General features: G+C 43.1%; 1 protein-coding gene across 1 annotated transcript in view; it reads left to right on the top strand.

Annotated features, from left to right (window-relative positions):
• LOC134351847 (protein ELFN1-like) overlaps window positions 1-20,401 on the top strand; it is a 351,461-nt gene that overhangs the window by 193,581 nt on the left and 137,479 nt on the right. The window contains exon 2 of the mRNA XM_063058646.1: window positions 17,035-17,118. The gene's annotated coding sequence lies outside the window, so the exon portion shown is untranslated. The remainder of the gene's footprint in view (window positions 1-17,034; window positions 17,119-20,401) is intronic.

Raw genomic sequence — 20,401 nt, 5'->3', positions numbered from 1 at the left:
ACATTTCAGTTTCTTTAATTTTGTTTTAATGGTAGCTATTACTGGGTGGTGATCTGAACCGCAGTCTGCTCCTGGGTAGGCTTTAGAATTTGTGATATTATTTCTAAAGCGTTCATTGATGGCAATGAAATCTATTTGATTCCTTGTTCTATCTCAAGGGCTAATCCAAGTACACAATCTACATGGATGGTTTTTATACCAAGTATTGGTGATCACTTTAAATCCCTTGGTAGCTTTATATCACAAGAAGCTAGAAGTAAAGTAGAAATAAAAAGAAGAATTGCCATTGCCAAAACCAACTTCCAAAAAATGAAACCCATTTTTACCAACAGACACACTTCTATGACAACAAGGCTTGAAAACATTAAATGAGAGGACACTTAAATTCCTGGGCCATGTTATCAGAAAAGGAGAAATGGTATGCCTTACATTACAAGGCCGTATGCCTACGAAATGCGGAAGAGGAAAACAAAGAAGAAAATATATGGACACTGTGAAAGAACTAACAGATCTAAGTGTGCGAGATATCATTGATGCTGCATGGAATCATTCGATGTGGAAAGCCATGAACGCCCAAGAATGTAACGCACAAGGCACATGAAGAAGATATATATATATAGGGAGGAGAGTTGTGTATTTAAAATTTCAGTAATATTGTAAATATATTGATTGATTAACCATTCTTTGTCATTTAAATAATTCATTGCATGTTATATGTAAAAGAATGTGAATGGTATATGTTATTACACCACCACGTCATAAGTGCATGTCTCTCTTAAAGTAAAAATGAACAATACACATTTATCCCAGTCTCCCCATGTTTTTCTTTCTATTAATTTATGGAGTTACAAAGCATGATGGAGGTCAAGGTCATTTTCTTGCCACAGGATCTTTCCATGTGGCCAAAGTAGATCTCTAGGAGCAACAAGTGAGAGGCTGATAGACAGCATTGAATACCCATTTGCCTTCTGTTCTTACCGCAATAATTTCAATATTCCTCAACACTTTAATTGGTGAGATCACTGAGCAGTGGAGTCAATCACGGGCTCAGGCCTCGTCTCCAGGCTTCTTGGCATCATAGCCGCACGCTTCGCTTGAAATCTCGTGGAACACCCTTGGAACAGCAAAGTGCCAACTTGTTCAATCAGCCCAAAAGCACACCATCGAAATATATATCACAGGCTCCAACAGCAGCAGAGCCACACCTGAAAGAGAAAGAAGACGTAAAAGAAGTAAAAGATGTAGTTTTGTGAACTGTCTGAAGGATTTTGCCCTTGGTCACATTGTTCACCGATACCTTCTTCTTCACTCAGCTACACAACGTACAGTGGCCTACTGACCTGCATTTTTTTAGGATGTGGGAGTAGAGCAGAGCACCCAGAGGAAATCCACATAGCCACCGGGAGAATATGCATACTCCACACACAGAGCACCGGAGGTCGGGTTCAAACTGTGTGGCAGTCGCTCCACTAGCAGTGCCTTGCTGAGATTAAATGAGTGTAGGAGGGGACCCCGTGATATGGATAATTCAGGTGGTGAACCTTCATGGCTGTGTGCTGCACAGTCCTGGCTGACCTGAGTATGGAAAACAATATGATAGGGATGGTCCCCAGTCTGCACCTGCAGACAGCCTCAGCCAAGCAAAGGAGGCAGTCATTCATTGACCATGCAGAATTTTAAAATCTATTCTTTTTGGAATGTGCCAAGTAGTTTTGGGACATACAGTATGGGCAAGTCCTAATTGCCTTTTATACTGAGGGCACTGTTAAGAATCACTATTGTTTGGACTGGAGTGACATACAAATTAAAGCAGGAAAAGAGGGAAGAGTTCCTTCCTTAACGGATGTTTGTGAATGAGATGGGTTACCGTGATCCATGGTCACCTTCCGGAGATTACTGCAATTCCAGCTCTATTTAATTACTTGAATTTAAATTTCCAGTTGCCCTGTCATGTTGCTGGAGAAATGATCCAGACATTTGTCTGCTGGATCAGAGACATGAGGGGATCCCAGACAGGAGGTGACTTTCATGAGCAGCTTGCAAAATAAAATTCCCCGTTGCAAGCGGCTACATGCTGCAACATTTAATGCCAACTTAGTACATTAATAATCAGCAGGCGGAGGCCAAATGCTGCACAAAATCCCCTCACATCTGGCTGTGCAGTGAACGTAACACTTGTATGAAGGAAATCTTCTTCCAATTACTCTAACAACTTGCTACAATATCCCTTTATTTCTCATAAAGTCGCTTTTCACTTCAAGAATTCCATTGAATATATTTGCTGTGACGAACTCCACTTTGTAGGTAGAAACAACAGCTAGCTGATCGCTTTGGCCTATAGGTCTTCCCCAGGACCTGCGGGCCAAAGCAGGTTGCAAATGAGCCTTTGGGAGACCAGCAGCCTGCAGTGGGATTGCAGGGATCTCCTGCCATGCGGGAATATGGTTTGCGACAATACCCAAATGGTTGCCCTTAGTTGCTGTATGGTTTGCTGCATAGCCATATTGCTGATGTGTTCAGGTTAAAAGCAGTTCCCAGGAACAGAGAAGTTCTTAGTGGCTGAGATTCTCTTCCATTAGTGCAGCAGCTGTGATCCCGGAAGGCAGTTGCTCTCGGGAGCTGTGCTGATAGAGTTCTATGTTCAAATCAGAATGAGAAGTACTCACACATGAAACCTCATGGTGGTTTCCCAGTTCATAGGCATACATACTCACGTCATGAAATTTGCTTTATGTAGCAACAGCTCAGTACATAACAAACATGACAAATACCCTCTTTATTGGGTACACCTGTACACTTGCTCATTAATGCAAATATCCAATCAGCTAAACATGTGACAGCAACTTAATAATACGCAAAAGCATGCAGACATGGTCAAGAGGTTCCGCCGTTGTTCAGACCAAACATCAGAATGGGGAGGAAGTGTGATCTTTGACTGTGGAATGATCCTTGGTGCAGACAGGGTGGTTTGATTATCTCAAAAATTGCTGATTTCCTGGGACTTTCACTCACAACATTCTCCAGAGTTGAAAGTGGGCTGAGAATGTTGGAAAACACACAGTAACCCATCTCATTCAGTGAGCAGCAGAAAACTATGAAAATGCACTCCATTAGGTACCCCCTGTACCTCATAAAGTGGCCACTGAGTTTATTTCAATTGTGTGAGACCATTAAAATTTAGAGTTCAGAAGGAGCTGTGTGTCCTCATACCAACAATTCCTAAAAATTAATTTTCGATCTCTTTTGACACACCGGAACTAGACTGTGGGTGACAGCAAACTGGTTGTGATCTCCAGAATGAACAGGGACCATGTTCAGTGGCAGTTTATAGACAAGCTTCTGTGGAAAGTAAAGTTACCGCAGACACACCTGGCAGTGATCTTGATGCAAATTTAGTACAATACTGTAGAGTTATGGCTACCGTATCTGCAATACCAGAGGCTATGCACTGGAAGTGAGACAGGGAAAGTTAAAAGGATATGTGCAGGGCAAGTTTTTTTACAGAGAGTGATGTGAGTCTGGAATAGGTGGTGGTGAAAGCAGATATATGTAATAGTAGCGTTAAGAAGCTGTTAGATGAGTATGCAGAGAGTGGAGGGATCTGGATCATGTGTAGGCAGAACAGATTTAGTTCAATGTGGCGTCGTGTTTGGCACAGGCATTGTGTGCAGAAGGGCCTGTTTCTGTGCTGTACCTTTCTATGTTCTTCATCCAAAGTTCAAGAGTTCTCGCCAATAGTGCAGCAAAGAATGAGCTGGGGCACTGTTGGCCACCTGACACCCTTGACACCCTTCACACAGAGGAGGGGTTGGCAATGGGAGCTTCTCAAATTCCTGTCCCATAAGCAGCTGCCGGGTGCTGGGAAACAATCACAGTATGGGCTGTGTATTCGTCATCTCATCTCCGACCTTGTGCATTGTCCTTATAGTTTTACTGTGAAATTCCTCACAGAATTTCCTTTATCTGATGAAAGTGCACGGTGATGTTGTTAGGTGCACAGCTGACTCAGGGACACACAAACTATATTAAGTTGACTCAAACATGGAAGTTCCGAGATTAACTTCCTGCACAGTCCAACACTGGTGAAAACACTTCCAAGTACATAAAAGAATGCAAATAAGTGCATTTTCTTGGGAGGCAGGGAAGGTAAATGATGTGTTGTCTTTGGAATAGAATGATTTGTTGTAACTGTACAGGGTGCAGGTGAGACCACACATGGAGCACCATGTACAGTTTTCAATCCAAGGGCAGTGAAAGTTTGCCAAGCTCTTTCCTGGGACAAAGAAGTTGACTTAAGATGGAGTTGCCTTTAGATGTATGAGTCTAACATCAGCGATATGGATGACACTGTATAAAATGGTGAGGGAGAAGATTAATGATCTCTTGTTAAGGCAAAAACTAATCAGAGATAGTCAACATGGGAAGATCTGTCTGCCTAATTAGACTGAAGATGTAACAAAGTGTATAGATGAGGCTGGAGAAGAACAGGCCTCCCTGGGGAATGAGCATGTTCTGTTTTCACAGACATCCAGATGTTAATTTTGTCCATAAGTTAGAAAATAGACAAAAATCACTCAAAGTTGTACTTCTATAGCATTGTTATAAGTGGCAACACAAGCACATTTGACCAATAAGAAACTTCACTGAAAGTGGAATGAGAGAGGAAAATAGTTCTGTTACTTGTCCACATGGGAGACTTGTTCAAAGGTTAGACCCATTATACCCAGGGCATGTTGGCAAATTAGATTCAAAACTGGGTTGGCAAAAGAAGACTGAGGATAATGCAAAATGTTGCTTTCATGATTGGATGACCTTGACTAATGGTGTCCAAGGGGATCAATAGTGTTTGTAATATAGAGTATGTGAATAATTTAGATATGGATGTGGAAAGTTCATGGATCGCATGAAGATTGGCAGAATTGCTGATAGCGTAAAAGATAGTTGTATGCTGCAGAGAGGTAATAATAATCGTCCAAAAAATAGCAGATGCAGCTTAGACTAACCAAAAGTGAGGTGCCGCATGCTAAGAGCAGAAATGAGGCTAGAGCATACGCCATGAATGGTAGGGATTTAGTAAACACTGAAGAACAGAGGGACCTTGAAATACAAGTCCATGGATCTTTGAAAGTGGTAAGACAGGTAGACAATTTTGGTCAGACCTCAGCTGGAGTAGTGTGTGCAGTTTTGGTCACCACAATCTTGGAAGGATGCAGTCATGTTGGAGAAGGTGCAGAGGAGATTCATCAGGACGTTGTCTGGGATGGAGCGGTTCGGTTACAAGGAAAGAGTGATAGAGCTGGCTCTGTTCTCCCTGAAGCAGAGGAGGTCAAGAGGGGACATGAATGAGATCTATAAAATTCTGAGGGGTAGAGATTAGTTAGATTGCAATAACCTTTTTCCCTTGTCAAAAAATAGATTTAGTATAATGGGAAGGAGAATCAGAAGGGATCTGAAATGACCTGCTTCACTCATTGGTTAAGTATGTTCAATGTACTGTCGGAGAGAGTTGTTGAAGCTGGATCACTGACAACATTTAAGAAGCGCCTAACTGAGAACAGAAGTACTTCAGCACAGAGGGCTATGGGTAATGAGGATAATCTAGAAAGGTGCTCACTAGTCAGAATGGATCAGTTAGGCTAAATGGCCTGTTTCTATTACGTACAATTGTATGATAAGAAAGGTTCATCAACATGGACCCTTAGTCTTCGGAGATTGAAAGGATGGAAGATATCTCAGGTTCTGAGGCATCTTGACAGGATAGATGGGGTGAAGATGTTTCCCTGTAGGGACTTCCTAGAATTGAGGTGGTATGAGGCTCAACTTAAAGACACAAGAGACTGACTGCAGATACTGAAATCTCAAGCAACTCACAAAAAGTTGAAAGAACTCAGTGGGTCTGGAAGAATCTGTGGAAATGAATAGGCAGATATCTGCCTTTCACCCCTCCTCACCTGGACCCACCTATAGTTTTCCAGCTCTTTCTTCACCCCCTTCCCACTGTCTTTTTAATATTGTGTATCAATCATTTGTCTTTCAGACCAGATGAAGGGTTAAATCCAAAAGCACCAATTGTCCATTTTCCTCCATAGATGCTGACTGACCCCCTGAGATCCTTCAGCTATTTTGCATGGCTCAGGATAAAGTGTCACCTGACTAAGACAAAGATGAGGAGGAAGTGGTTCTGTCAGAGCCCTTGTCATTCTGTGAGCCAGGGAGCTGTGCGTTCTCGTACTGATCCTCCTATTGTGTTCGAGGGTTATAGGAACAGGTGGGAAAGTGGAGCTGAGGACAAGTTCAGTCAGCTGTGACCTCACTGAATCGTGGTGTAGACTGCATGGACTGTATGACATACAGTCACCATATTATTCTACTTTCATATAGTCTTCTGTATAGAGCCCGTTTGGGGTTCTCAATTCTGCCTTTTAAGAAGTTCAGTACAGGTTCAGCAGAACGGCAGTGTTTGAAAGATGTAATGCACAGAAGCAGGTGCACAGACTGGTCTTAGAATGTGGAGGATTAAATGCTGATGTAAGTGAGGTGTTGAGTGTGGTGAAAGGGTGTGACAGGGTAGCTATTTTCCCTGGTTGGATAACCCAGCACATAGCCTTCAGCTGGACCACTCCAGAGTGTGGTCAGGAAGTATTCCTTTCACACAAGAGGGGTGGAATCCACCAGCCCACATTTCTTGCTTGGAGATGATGGACAAATTGAAACCGAGATCCCTAGATTTTTGGTAAGCAAGGATACGAAGGGTTTCAGAAGCGAGTCAGCTGGATGGAAATAAAGAAGAGATAAAGAAAATTGTCTCTTCTCACCATCAGACTGAAGGCTTGGTCAAGTCATCCTGTTCCAAATTCTGGCAGTGCAAAACACTATCAGTTCAGTAGAGTGGCTGAACTATTATTGGGTTAGAGAGAGGAGGAGCTTTAAAAAAGGCTTATCCGTTCTTTGCAAAAGTGTCAGGCTCAAAAGGTACACTCTTCAAAATGTGATTTCTGGGAAATTATGGAACCTGTTCTCCATGTTGTTGAGTGGTGTCCATGTTGCTGCTCAGAGGTGCCTCGCAAGTACAAGATTATCGGAGAGCTACATAGGTTGCCCAGGCCAGCAATATGATTCCAACACCAAGCTGGCTTATTGCATGTGCTTGCGATTTATGACCTCCCCACTCAGCAGTGAAATGGCCATTAGTAATATTCTGATCTAGAGAGTATGTATACTTCTGCAATCTCATTTTCGGTGCCTTAGAGATCTCGTCCCATCTCTTTTCTGACCTCCAGGGTCATCTCATTCCTTCTGCATTGTTAATAATAGGGGTCCAGACCATTGCTTGAACTAGGCATGTTGGAAAGGAATGCCCAGCAGTGAATGATGGGATGAATCTAAATGAAGGTGTTATAACGGTAATCGCTTTGACCTTGTTAGTTAACTGTTCAGAAATGAAAGATGAAGCAGGAGTGACAGCATTTGAAACTTATTGAAGGAGCACAAGGAAAGGGGAATGTCATTCCTCTAAAGGCTCTTCCTTCCCCTTTCCTCAATGGGGAACAGGAACAAGGAAGAGGATGGGGGATACTGAGAAAGGTTACCAAAGAAAGTTAACAACTGGTTAACTCCTTGCATGCCCATCTAAGTTTAGGCTGGAAAAACAGTAAATGATTGACCCAGAGAGGCCATTCAGTCCCTTGAGTCTAGCCAGCCAATCTGCGAGTTTCACACTCCACCCTACATGCCCTACCCGACACAAATCCATGGATGTCAGACTTGATGGTAGCAATTAATCCCCACCATCTACTGCCTTTGGGGTGGGAGTTGCAGATTCTCCCCACCACGCGAGAGGTTCCACACCAGGTAAAAATGTCCATACTTAGAGCAAATCTATTTAGCACTGAATCTTTTGATTCTCAATTTCATGATATGGCGGGGAGACATATTTTTATTACAGGGAAATTTTATTTGAATGAAAATAGAGAAAATAAAGAATTAGTGAAGTAATTCCTAAAGGAGACAACCAAAGTAAATGAATGATTATAGCTTTAGTAGAGAATAGCCTGTCTCTTTGGGTTAAAATGCCCGATGCAGGCCTCTCATGGTCTGAGTCGATGTTCCCTCCCCTCCCTTTAGGTTAAAATTGGAGATATACTGTACTTTAACAGAAGATCGATACATGTAAACTAACTGAAAACTGTTTATTCAGTGTGCATCAGATCTGGTAAGGAAATAAAGGGTAGACACAAATGACTAGAACCTAGTGGAGTGCTATTTCCAACCTGAAGCTGAAGCTGAGCATCACTGCATCCCCACGAGCTCCCCTGCACCTTGGTTTGTGCCATTTGGCACCATTCATTTGCTGGTGTCTCTTTATGCTGGAAGGCCAGGAAATTCTCGGCAGACCTGACTGCATCTTATACACCAACTTGGTGACCTTCCAGTGGTAGTTAATGTGTATCTCTGGGTAGAGCCCATAGACCCGAGTCCTGTCGTACACAGTTTGGCAGAGACCACTGAATCTCTTTTCAGACTCTCTTGCAAACACCATCCATAAGAAAGTGGATGATCTTCTCATCTACTCCACAGCCGCCTCAGGGGCAGTGTGACTCTGTGTCTGACATGGAGGACCTCTCACCTCCATCCAAGAAAGATCTTGGGGCAAGTTTGAGAGTTCTGGCACGGAGGCATTTTGCCAAATGGCTTCATATTGGTTTATTATTGTCCCAAGTACCAAGGTACAGTGAAAGTATTTTGTTTTTCCTGCCATCCAGGCAGATCTGCTCAGAGAACCATCCCACAAGATCTACTGCAAAGACTATGTTTTCCTCCTTCCACTGGATACTGAGGGGTGTGGCTCTGTGTAACACCTCACAGATGTACTGCTGGGGCTGATGTATGCTAACGAACATAGTGAGTTGTTTAGTACAAGGAATGCAGCAATAAGTTGTATTTATGGTACTACTACTACTACTACATTGACTCAGGCCTAGGGGACTGGCGTCGGGCACGATGACGGACTCTCCACTTCTCCCTCTCCCTCATCAGTGTGTTCAGTTCATCTACATTAGCCGAGCAGCTGTCTTCTAGGAGCGTGTTGACCATCGTCTTGGGAGGTCGCCCAGGGTTCATCCTCCCATGCTTGGGCTCCCATATGATGACTAGGCTGGCAGGTAGCTCAGGATGGCACAGACAGTGCCCCACTAGTTGCAGTCTTCTCACCTGATTTTAGTGGTGAGCATCGGTAGGTCATCATGGAGCTTGACGTTGGTCATGTGCTGTTGCCAACTCACATCAAGAGCCATCCGGAGCATTCGTGTATAGCAAACTTCTAGAGACTTTTGCATAGTCTTAGTGAGTGTCCAAGTCTCGCATCCGTATGTGAGAATGCTATGAATGTTATGACTGCTATGAAGATCCTCTTTTTAAACCCTCCAGTCAGGTTCAACTTCCAGATTTCCCTCATGTTGTTCATAGCCCTCTACGCCAGCACCTTCCGTATCGTTACGTCCTTCTCCGAACTCATCATTCTTGACCTGAGGTACTTGTAGTCAAAGACTTTCTTAATGGTATCATTCTCTATGGTCTTGAGAGTACCTTTGTTGCAGTTAAACGCCATGTGCTCTGTCTTTTTAGCGTTTAGGTGACGTCCAACTTTATTGCACTCAATTTCCGCTTTTGTCAGCAGCTGCTGTGCTTCCTCCATCTGGTCAGAGAGCAGGACTATGCCATCTGCAAAATCGAGATCTGTGAGCGTAACTGGTCTGACCCTTTTGGTTTGTCCTGGTTTTATGGTAAAATCAAGCTTGTCATGATCTTTGGTAGCTTGACGCAGAGCGTAATCAAGGACGATTATAAAGATGTAGGGTGCCAGAGTGTCTCCTTGCAGCACTTCAGCTAGGAGCTCGAACACTGCTGTTTCTCCATCTGGTGATACAACTTTCGCAGTTCATGTATTTACGGTGCGTATGATGAATCAAGTGTAAGTTTAGAAAGGTGAAGTTCCTGACCCAGTGTCTCACACGTGGTCTGGATAATGCAACTATTCCATGTTAACAGCAGTGAGTCTGGGAATGGATAACGTTTCCTGCTGTGGGAAGGAGTGAAGCCCTGAGCCTTAGCTGGTGTTATCTTTGATAAAGTGCGCACTTTCTGGTCTCATCAAGCCAACGCTGACCAAAGTGTGAGGACTTGCTCTGAAACCTGTCTGAATGTCACTGGGGAGCTGACCCAGACCCCTTCGCACCTCAGTATGGGCTGTGGTATGAAGTGGAAACAAGAGACTACAGATGACAGAAACTGGAGCAAAATATGAACTGCTGGAGGAACAGAGGAGGTCAAGGCCATGGGACGCTTGATGTTTTGGGTTGAGTAGTCACAAGATAGAGGTGTGGAGGAAGGGTGAGAGAGAGGCTGCAGGTGATAAGTAGAAACAGACAAGGAAAGAGAGATTAGACAGATGGAGCTGGATGGAGGAAGGGTGGAGAAGAGTAGAGATTTCAGGCTGGTAGGTGATTAGTGGAACTGTGGGAGGGATGATGGAAAGAACCAGATTGTGAATGGGAGGGGTGGGATCGGAAAGGTAAACCAAGGGAGAAGAAACCCAAGTAGGTAGGAATGTGAGTGATGGGCAGATGGAACCAGGTGGGGAAGTCTAATGAGTCCTAATAACGAGATTAGGGGGAGGGAACAAAAGGAGAGATTCTGACAGGCACAAGCGATTGAATTGTGAGAAGCCCTCTTCCTAGGACAGAGCACGTAGGGATGGGGGGGTTGGCAATGTGGGTATAGAATGATACAGGCAAGCAATATTCAATGGGCCAAATAGCCAAATTCTGCTTCAAAGTCTCCTGGACTTTATTTCCATTCCCTGTCTGTTTATCTGTGAGGTCTTAGGAGTAGCAAGGTTATCTGAGAGCTGAACATCAAAGAGAACACAGACTGACTAGCTTATGTGGAAGAAGAGATCATGCACCAGCAGTGAACACAGGGAACATGCACCTAGGTGAATTAAACCAGAGGCTGAAATCACTAGAGATGAGAAGCCGCTTAATCCAGAGGCTGAGGGAGGGAATCAGTGAAGATATCTTAATAAGAAAATTATTATTGTACTTGGGTGGGCGGAAGGGAGCGACAGTTTTAAATGAGAGGCAGGAAGAATGGAATGGGGTGAGCAGCTCATGGGAGGAAAGGAGCCTGATCTATTGATGAGAGATCACTATTGCAACTACTCTTCGGGATAGGCAGGGGTGGGCGGCGGGGAAGAGTCATCACCATGAACCAGACTGCCAATGTCTCACTGATCATCCACTATAATCTCAATGCCAGGGATCTTTCCTCCCATAGGAAGAGGTGTGTTGGGGAGTGGCAATGACAGACCCACAAGCAAGGTCTACTGGAGTAGGGAAGAAGTAATAACAATTCAATTTGCACATGTCCCTGCACGTGGTCCATATCCCTCCATTCCCTGCCTGTCTAAATGCCTCTTAAATGTTGCCATCATCTCTGCTTCCAGCATTTCACCTGGTAAAGCGTTCCAGACACCTATCACTCTGTGTAAAAACCCTTGCTTCGTAAATCTCCTTTAAACCTCCTTCTCCTTCTAAGCTCGCTTTGACTCTCAAAACATGGAGCAGCCCTCATGAACTTCAGCAGATCCTGATGACCTTGTGATTTCATCCTTCAGAAGGGTGTTTCCACAGAAAGCATCCGCCCTGATGGAGTACCTGGCCAAATAACAAAGACCTGTGCTGATCAACTGGCTGGAGTGCTCACCAATATCTTTAACCTCTCACTTCGGCAGTCTGAGGTGCTTCAAGCAGGCTTCAATTACAGACCTAAGCAGAATATGGGAACTGCCTCAATGACTATCATCCAGTACCACTTACATTCACTGTGATGAAGGGCTTTGAAAGGTTGGTGATGAAACATATCAACTCCTGCCTGAGAAGCGACTTTGATCCATCCCAATTTGTCTCCCGACACAACAGGTGCACAGCAGATTCAATTTCTTTGGCTCTTCACTCAACCCTTGAACAGGAAAGTTGCATACATCAAGATGCTCTTTATTGACTACATTTCAGCATTCAATGCTATCATCCCTTCAAAACTAATCAATAAGCTGCAAGACAATTCCTCTGCGTTATTATATCAGAGACCTGTCCTGGGCCCAGCATGTAAGAGCAATTATGAAGAAAGCCCGGCAGCACCTTTACTTCCTTAGGAGCTTGTGAAGAGTCTGCTTGATATCTAAAACTTTGACAAACTTCTATAGATGTGTAGTGGAGAGTATATTGACTGGCTGCGACACAGCCTGGTATGGAAACATCAATGCCCTTGAACAGAAAATCCTATAAAAAGTAGTGGATTCAGCCCAGTCCATCATGGGTAAACCCCTCCTCACCATTGACCACATTTACATGAAGAGTTGTCACAGGAAAGGACCGTCCATCATCAGGGACCCCCACCACCCAGGTTATGCTCTCTTCTCACTGCTGCCATCAGGAAGAAGGTACAGGAGCATCAGGAGTTACACTCCCACGCTCAGAAACAGTTATCACTCTTCAACCATCAGACTCTTGAATCAGTGGGGACAACTTCATTCAAGCCATGATTGAACTATTGCTAGAACTTATGGACTCCCTTTCAAGGACTCTTCATTTCATATTCTCTATATTGATTGCTTATTTATTTAGTAGTAGTATTTCTTTTTTTTCTCTTTTGTATTTGCACAGTTCGTTGTCTTTTGCACTTTGGTTGTTTGTCCTGTTGGGTGCGGTCCTTCATTGATTCTATTATGTTTCATGGATTTATTGAGTATGCCTGCAAGAAAACAAGTTTAAGGTTGTATATGGTGACATATATGTACTTTTATAATAGATTTACTTTGAACTTAAAATTTTTCCCGTCACACCTCAAAGCTGTGCCCTGTGAGAAAGACTATCTACCCTAGCTTTGCATCCCATAATTTTTTAAACTGAGATAAGGTCACCCTTCAGTCTCCAGTGCTCCAGAGAAAACAACCTCCTTATAGCTAAAGGAGATTGAGACAATCATCTGAAATTACTATGGTCTTCTTAATGCTTATTGTGTGATTCAAGATCTTTTCTGAATATGATGAATTTTCTCTTTGTACTGGCCTTCTTTGATTTGGTTATTGCAACTGCTGGGTCGATGACTGATTCAGTTCCAGCAGAAAGGCGAGGAAGTGAGAGAAAATGCAGCTGGTTCTGTAAACATCACCACGTAAACATTTCAGCTTTATTCCAAAGTAGTCGATGCAAATAACTACTACCATTCCACATATATATAGCTCTGTTAACATAGTGGGATGTGTCAGAGCCCAGGGGCAGAATTAGACATTGGTCAGATGGCAGACTAAAGGAAGAAAGAAAGCCTAGGTGTTGGTGGGAGTTTTTAAGGATTGCCCTGATTTGTTTGGAGAATACAGGAATAGAAGGCATGGCTACAGATTCACGCACAAGCACACGCATGCAAGACACATAATGCAGACAGGAACACACACATATACACTTGTATACACACATACGTGCACCACCACATATACACATGTGCGCAAATACAGAGATGCAGGCACACACAGACATATACACACAAAGCACGACAAACAGATAAACAGAGAAAGGCACAGACAGTGCAGACATCACCCACCACCTATGCAGACACAAAGGCAGTCTCACACACACACACACACACACACACACACCCCTCCACTGTGAAGATATAGTGATCTAACCGCCTGTCATCTCTGCAGAGAAACCTTACAATTCAGTCAATTAGCAGGAAAAGCCATGTTGTCCAAGATGTAGTTTAAAAGCCTTAAAGGGAAGCTTTCCAATTTAATGAGGTGCAGCTGGTGCAGATATCGATGTTTTGAATCTGAAGTTTAGCTGTAAGCCATACACAAGATATAGAATACATTAGGGAGGGAGGGCACCATGAAACCCAGCAAGCCCCAGGACTGCAGCACGGTTTCCTGGCAATATTGTCCCGTACCATCAGACTGAGGGCAGTGAGGAATCTGACAAGTGGAAAAGATAATTCATTAAAGATTCTTTCCCCAAAGCAAAATACATCCTCCCAGCTCCACCACCCTTCAGACATTAAACTGGAAAAGAAAAGAAAATGATAAAGCTTGAGTGAAGCCTTATGCTGAGTCTAGCTTTGTGTGCAAACATCAGGGAAGATTTTAAATCTTCGGAGATGTTGCAATGAAGACTTACTGGGACAGTAAAGTATGATTCAGTCAAAAAACGAAAAGGCTGCAAGATAGGAGCAGAATAAGGTCATTCAGCCCGTCAGATCTGTTTTGCTATTCATTTTTTCTCAGCTTCATTCTTGCCTTAGCCCTTAACCCACCAACCAATCAAGAACCTATAAACCAATGTCAACAAATTCCACAGATTCCCCACCCTCTGAAGATATCCAACTTCATTTCCATTCTGAAGGGATGTCTCTTTATTATGAGGCTGTGCATTCAGATCCTAGACTCCCCTACTAATGGAAACATCTTCTCCATGTCCATTCTATCCAGGCCTTCCAGAATTCAAAATTCAAAACCATATGAAAAGTTATATGGAAAGTTGGGAGGATAACTTAGTAAGAGAGTCATTAGATTATTGAGACTTTTTTTTAACACTCAGACTTGATCTGGAACTCTTTGAAAGGATGGTGAAAGCAAAATTATAACAGAGTTCAAAAGAGTTAAATACCTGAAAGGAAATATTCCTGTACCCCAAGGGTGAGCAAGGCATCATTGCTAACGTATTGTGAGTACAACATGGGATCCATTGTGAACCACATGTAACTAGAACCTATAGATGGTGCTGAATAAGGTCTAGAGTTAACTCAGACTCAAAATAAACAAGACAACATAAATGAAGTCCAAAGGTGAAACCACGAACAATAGGACTAAAAATGGAACTCTTTTGATTGAGTACTGAGTGCTCAGCATGATGAGGCCTTTAAGTACAGACTTCCCATGAATTAATTTTGCAGACAAGAATTGGCAGTCGAGTCCTGAAGGGACAGCGGCAACAACCCATAGTCTGGGGAAATGGAGCACAGAAACTTGGATGCCTGCCACTATTCATTCAGGACGATGACACCACACGTGGGCACAGAGATGTATGTAGACTGAGTACGTGTGTGAGCAAAGCATTGGGAATAAACACGGCACAAACTCTGAATGAGTGTACAGAACGAGTGTGAGCAGCCTGTTTGCACCCCGTGTGCGAGTAGACACCTGTACACAGTGAGTGAGAGCAGTGTGTGTTTATGCAATACGTGTACTCAATGTAAACCCTACAGGTGTGCCTACACTGTGCTCTTTGTGAAAACAGTGTGATGGAAGTATACGCCTGCACTCACTCTGAGTGTGAGTGTTATCTCACACCTCGCGTTTCTCTGCTTAGTTAGCAGTCACTAGGCTGAAGCTTGCATCACTCATGGGAAGCTGCAGTTATCAGCCACGAGCGTGACCTCCTCCCTGCCCCCACCCCTTTGGTTTACGACTCCTGCAGGCCAGTTATCTGATGCAGTCTGTCAAGATGAACCAGCTTTGGCTCTGCATCAGTATAAATCTAAATTCAGTTTGAACATACGTAGGCTGAGGTTGGCAGCCACCTGCAGAAATAGTCACACTTCACTTGTCACATCACACCAGCCGCAGGATAGCAGGGAGTTGGCATTCCTCTCCAAAGCACTAATTGGTGCCCAAGAGCATGAACACAGTGCACTTTCCCTGCAGACAGAGGGTGCAGAATGGACAGTATAACTTGTCTCCTGACTTTAGTTTGCATTCATCTGCTGTTTCAGAGAAACCTGAAAGTATACCACATTTTTGAAATGTCTCGTATAGATGAGAATCAGATTAATATCACCGGCATATGTCAGAAATTTGTTCTCAAGCGGCAGCAGTACATGATAATAAAAAATTATTAATTATAATAAATATATGTACAATTTAAATTAAATTAGTAGTGCAAAGAGAAAGGGAACAAAAATTTCTGCAGTAGTGTTGATTGAGTTCATTGTCTGATGCTGGAGAGGGAGAAGCTGTTCCTAAAACATTCAGTGTGTGTCTTTAGGCTCCTGTACCTCCTCCCTGATGGTATCATTAAGAAGAGGGCACGTCCTGGGTGCTGGGGTTTTTAATGATGGATGCTGCCTTTCTGAGGCATCACTCCTTGAAGATGTCCTGGATGTTTCAGAGGCTCAGAGGATAGTGAGGCCTTTAGACCTCACTTCGATCTTTACACATCTCTTTCTTCTTTTAAAATGTTCCTTAAGACTTACCTCCTCATCCATTGGAATCTCAGAGATAGAAGCAGGTGAGGGCTCAAGGAAGCACTTCCCCTTTAACATTCAGGTTGCTATTGTATTTTAACCATGCACTTGCCTAATCCCCACGTTCATTAATTTCCCTCTGGGATAGGGAATTCCAACAATTTACTGCTCTTTCAGTAGAACTCTCTCTCCACATCACCTTACCCATGATTGCTCCCCTGATTGGTTCCAGACTCTTGGAGCAGAAAACGCAAACATTCAGCACCCACCCTGTATATTGCTACTTAGTGTCCTCCTTTAATTCACTCCTTGGAAGCTGAGCAATCGGCCACGTTCTCTATCATCTCAGTGATGATTTCATTGGACAATGCTCAGTCAGACTCCTGAGGGATCTCAATAGGTTAATGATCTTTAAATACTGCTGTTATTGGGAATGTCCCATATTTCCTTTACCCTGCCTGATTTAATGCTTCTGTTTCATGTTAGTCAGGACATTACAGTAAATACCATGGTCCTATTGGAGTAGACACTGCACTGGTGAGCAGGTCCTCAGGCTAATACTGCAGCTAAAGGATGAAGTTGTTGACTATCCAACCTGCCACTCTTCAGGTATCTACTGGGACTAAGCTTTGATCTTTCCGCTCTGTTGGAAATGAGCGAATGGTGAAAAGGTTTAGAAGATGATGGGACCGCAGTGATGATCTTGTGTCTAAACACATCCTCATTCTCTTGTTACAGGTAAAAATGAGCAGTATCCTACCCTTGTCTCACTTCAGCGAGTTTGGAAAATCTTTGAAAAGACATCCAACTCTGTGACCCGAGGTAAGAGTTTTCTGTCACCTGTCAAACGACGATGCACATTGTTCAATATTTTTAACAGTTAGATATAAAAGGCACTCTTTCAGAAGTTCCTCAGGGGTTGCAAGTCACATTGTCCATTATTTACATCTTTTATGCAATTTGAAAAGAGCCGGGCACAGAGTAAGAGTTGAGATTTGTCGAAAAATGTAGCTAATGCTGGGCTGCTGCTGAAAAAACGTTTCATCTCCCAAATCCCGTGGAAGTGTCATAATTTTCTCATTCTTGTGCAAAGCAGGATCTTTGAGTGCATTTATATTTATACAATGATCTAAAGGCTAACATTATTCACACTAAAAGCATTTGCCTGCAGGTTTTTAAATCTTCTCTTGCAATCAGCCTCAGAACTCTGGAAAAGATCAGTTTGAATAGTTTATATGGAGAAACCTAAGAAGGAGTGGATTCAAAACTCCCCTGCCTGATACTTCCTGTTCCCTCTGTCTCTCCCCCTCTGTCTCTCCACTTCTCTGCTGACCTTTCTCTTCACCTTTCTCTCCCTCCCACTCCACCTCTCATTCTCACTGTTTCTGTCCTCTCTCCACCCCATCTCTCCCTCACTTTCCTCTATTTCTTACTCCCTTCTGTGTCTCTCACTGCTCTGCTCTCTATAACTCCCTATTCCTATCACTATTTGTCTCTGTCCCTGCCTGTCCTCTCTATCTCCACCTCTGTCTCTAGCACTGTCTCTGAGTCTCAGTAACTGTCACTCTCTTTTTCTTTATCAGCTCCCTCCCCACCAAGGATCTGGGGATTTGTACCCTGGTCTCCTTTATATACTGTATCTCCTCATGGCACCTCTTTCCATATTAATTAAACTGATGAATGTCAGAGGGAGTCCTGAAATCTGCCCTTGTCCTTGGCCAACATCTGCACAATAGAGTTTCTCAACCAGAGCTACTAGATGGAGATGAGCATGAAGCTTGGGCCAGGAACTATTGCACAGAGCTATACAGAGCACAGAGTATGGTCACAGGCTTTTGGATCAGCTGAATTGCACTGGAATTGCATTTCATAGAAGCTTCCTTTTTATCTCAGCATATTGCTTCATTTCTTTTGTTCATAATGTGCTTACCTACTTGAAGGTATCTGTCCCTCACCCCAACCATCAAGGCCATCACTCAGTAAAATAATTTCTCCTCAGCTTGTTCCTGAACTTGGCAGCTTACTGATATTGATGGCCTTTGATTTTTGGCGTGCTACAGCAGAACTTCCTCTTCTATTAATTAACTGAACTAATTCAGACAGAGTGTTGGTATCAAACTGAAACCTTTTTGATTTGTGTAGCTCTGTAATAGACCTGGGCTTTGCATTGACCAATGGAAAGTTAATCAGTAGTTTACCCAATCACCCATTGAATGAGAAAGATTTGTAGCATCGTGTGTCCAAAATTCTGTCAATATTCAATATTGTATTTTGAATCAGATATAAAAAGGTTCAAAGGTTCAAAGTACGTATGCAGTCTACAACTCTGAGATTCGTCTTCACCAGATAGCCATGAAACAAAGAAAACCATGGAAGTCAGTTCAAAGAGAAATAACAAACCCACCCCCACACAAAAAAGAACGGCAAAATGATCATCAAACCCCCAAGCCCCAACCCCCGCAGCATAAGAAAACTTTCAAAATGCAACAAGAAAATTGACACCCAATCCCCCCTACCCACACAAAAAACAATGAAAAAGAATGAGCAAAAACACAGTGTATAAAAACCATAAGACTGAAGAAGTCCCTAGTGCATAGTCCAAATCCATAAACATTGAACCTTGGCAACATCCATGTGAAGTTAAAAGAATACAAGCACTCGGGACCATGAGAAACTCCTCGTCAAATCTCACTGTGCCCAGCTGCTGTCTCATTCTCTTCTCACCAGTTTTGTCCGGATGTGTATGTCTTTCATGTCATTGACCTCCATTTCTGCTTCTTTATATATTAAACAGATACAGAAACCTAACTGCCATGCAGTGTCTTACCACTGAAAGGTAGTTTGTCCAGAGCCAGCAGGGAGATGGGATCTAGAAATTTAGATGAAGAAGAACTAGTGGGAATTTTCACATTAAGGATACTAATCTAATTTACCCCTTTTGTTTGATCTTCCAGTCAGTCCAGCATTTCTCTCACATGTGTCCACCAGACTCCAGTCCATTGCCCTTCACCATAGTGCCTTTATGCTCTTCCACATACAGTCACTTCAACCTCTTCTGCCTAGCTGATATATTTCTGTAAAAGCTTTGAATATACAATGCATCATATGATGCTTCACTGAATATGTAATTTTTATTAACAGCCTGGGTAATGCTGGCCAAGAAGCACCCCATCTGATAGACAAACCCAAATGGTTGAATGGGACTGTACATTGGAGGGAAGGAGCTGCAACAAAACCAATAGAGACTTGGGAAATGGTTTGTGGTGAGATAAAGAGTCAGTGCACATGGAGAAGGGATAGCTGACACTATTCAGCATGGGTCAGGCAGGGAGGTGAAAAACCAGGAGGAGCACAGTGAAAGGCCAGTGAAGGAGCTTGGTTCCCTTTCAGCTTGTTAGGAGAACATCCACCATCAACACTTCAGCAGTGGTGTAGACTGTTGTAAGTTTACAATACAGTACGCCCTGAAACAGAAACTTCACTCACAGTCTGTAAATGACCACCACCTGAGCTCCCGAATATATTGTTTTTACCTTGCTGGCTGAATACATAGGCTCCTGCTGCAAAACCATCCCACAGATCTATAAGTTGCCTCAACTACAGAACCATTCTGAGCAAATGCAGGCAACTCTAGAAGGTGAAACAGCCAAATTCCATTCATATTTTCCTGATTCTCAGGTATGCAGGTGTAGCAGTCATTTGGGAAAGCAAATAGTTTGGTGACCATTATTACTACTGGATTTGTGTATAGGTATAAAATTGACCTAGTACAACTATGCATTGCTTTGTCTGACCATAGCAGGAGTACTGTATTCTGTCTCCTTAGCAAAGAAGATTACCTAGAAATGCTACAGGGCATGAAGCAAAGAATGTCTCCGGGGTGGAGGACCTGTTCACATGAAGAAAGACTGAATAAGCTAGGATTCTGTTCTCTAGAAAGAATAAGAGGTGAACTCATTGAAACATAGATGCTTAGAGGATTCAACACAATAGTCAGGAAGACTAGAACAAGGATCACAGTCCCTAGAAGGTGACAATCTTTGTAAGAGGAAAGAGGACCCTGAGTCACTGATTGCGTTCAAAACTGAGATCACTAAATTTCTGA

The sequence above is a fragment of the Mobula hypostoma genome, chromosome 9, assembly GCF_963921235.1.
Source record: "Mobula hypostoma chromosome 9, sMobHyp1.1, whole genome shotgun sequence".
Lineage (NCBI taxonomy): Eukaryota > Metazoa > Chordata > Chondrichthyes > Myliobatiformes > Myliobatidae > Mobula > Mobula hypostoma.
This window is presented reverse-complemented; position numbering and strand designations above follow the sequence as displayed.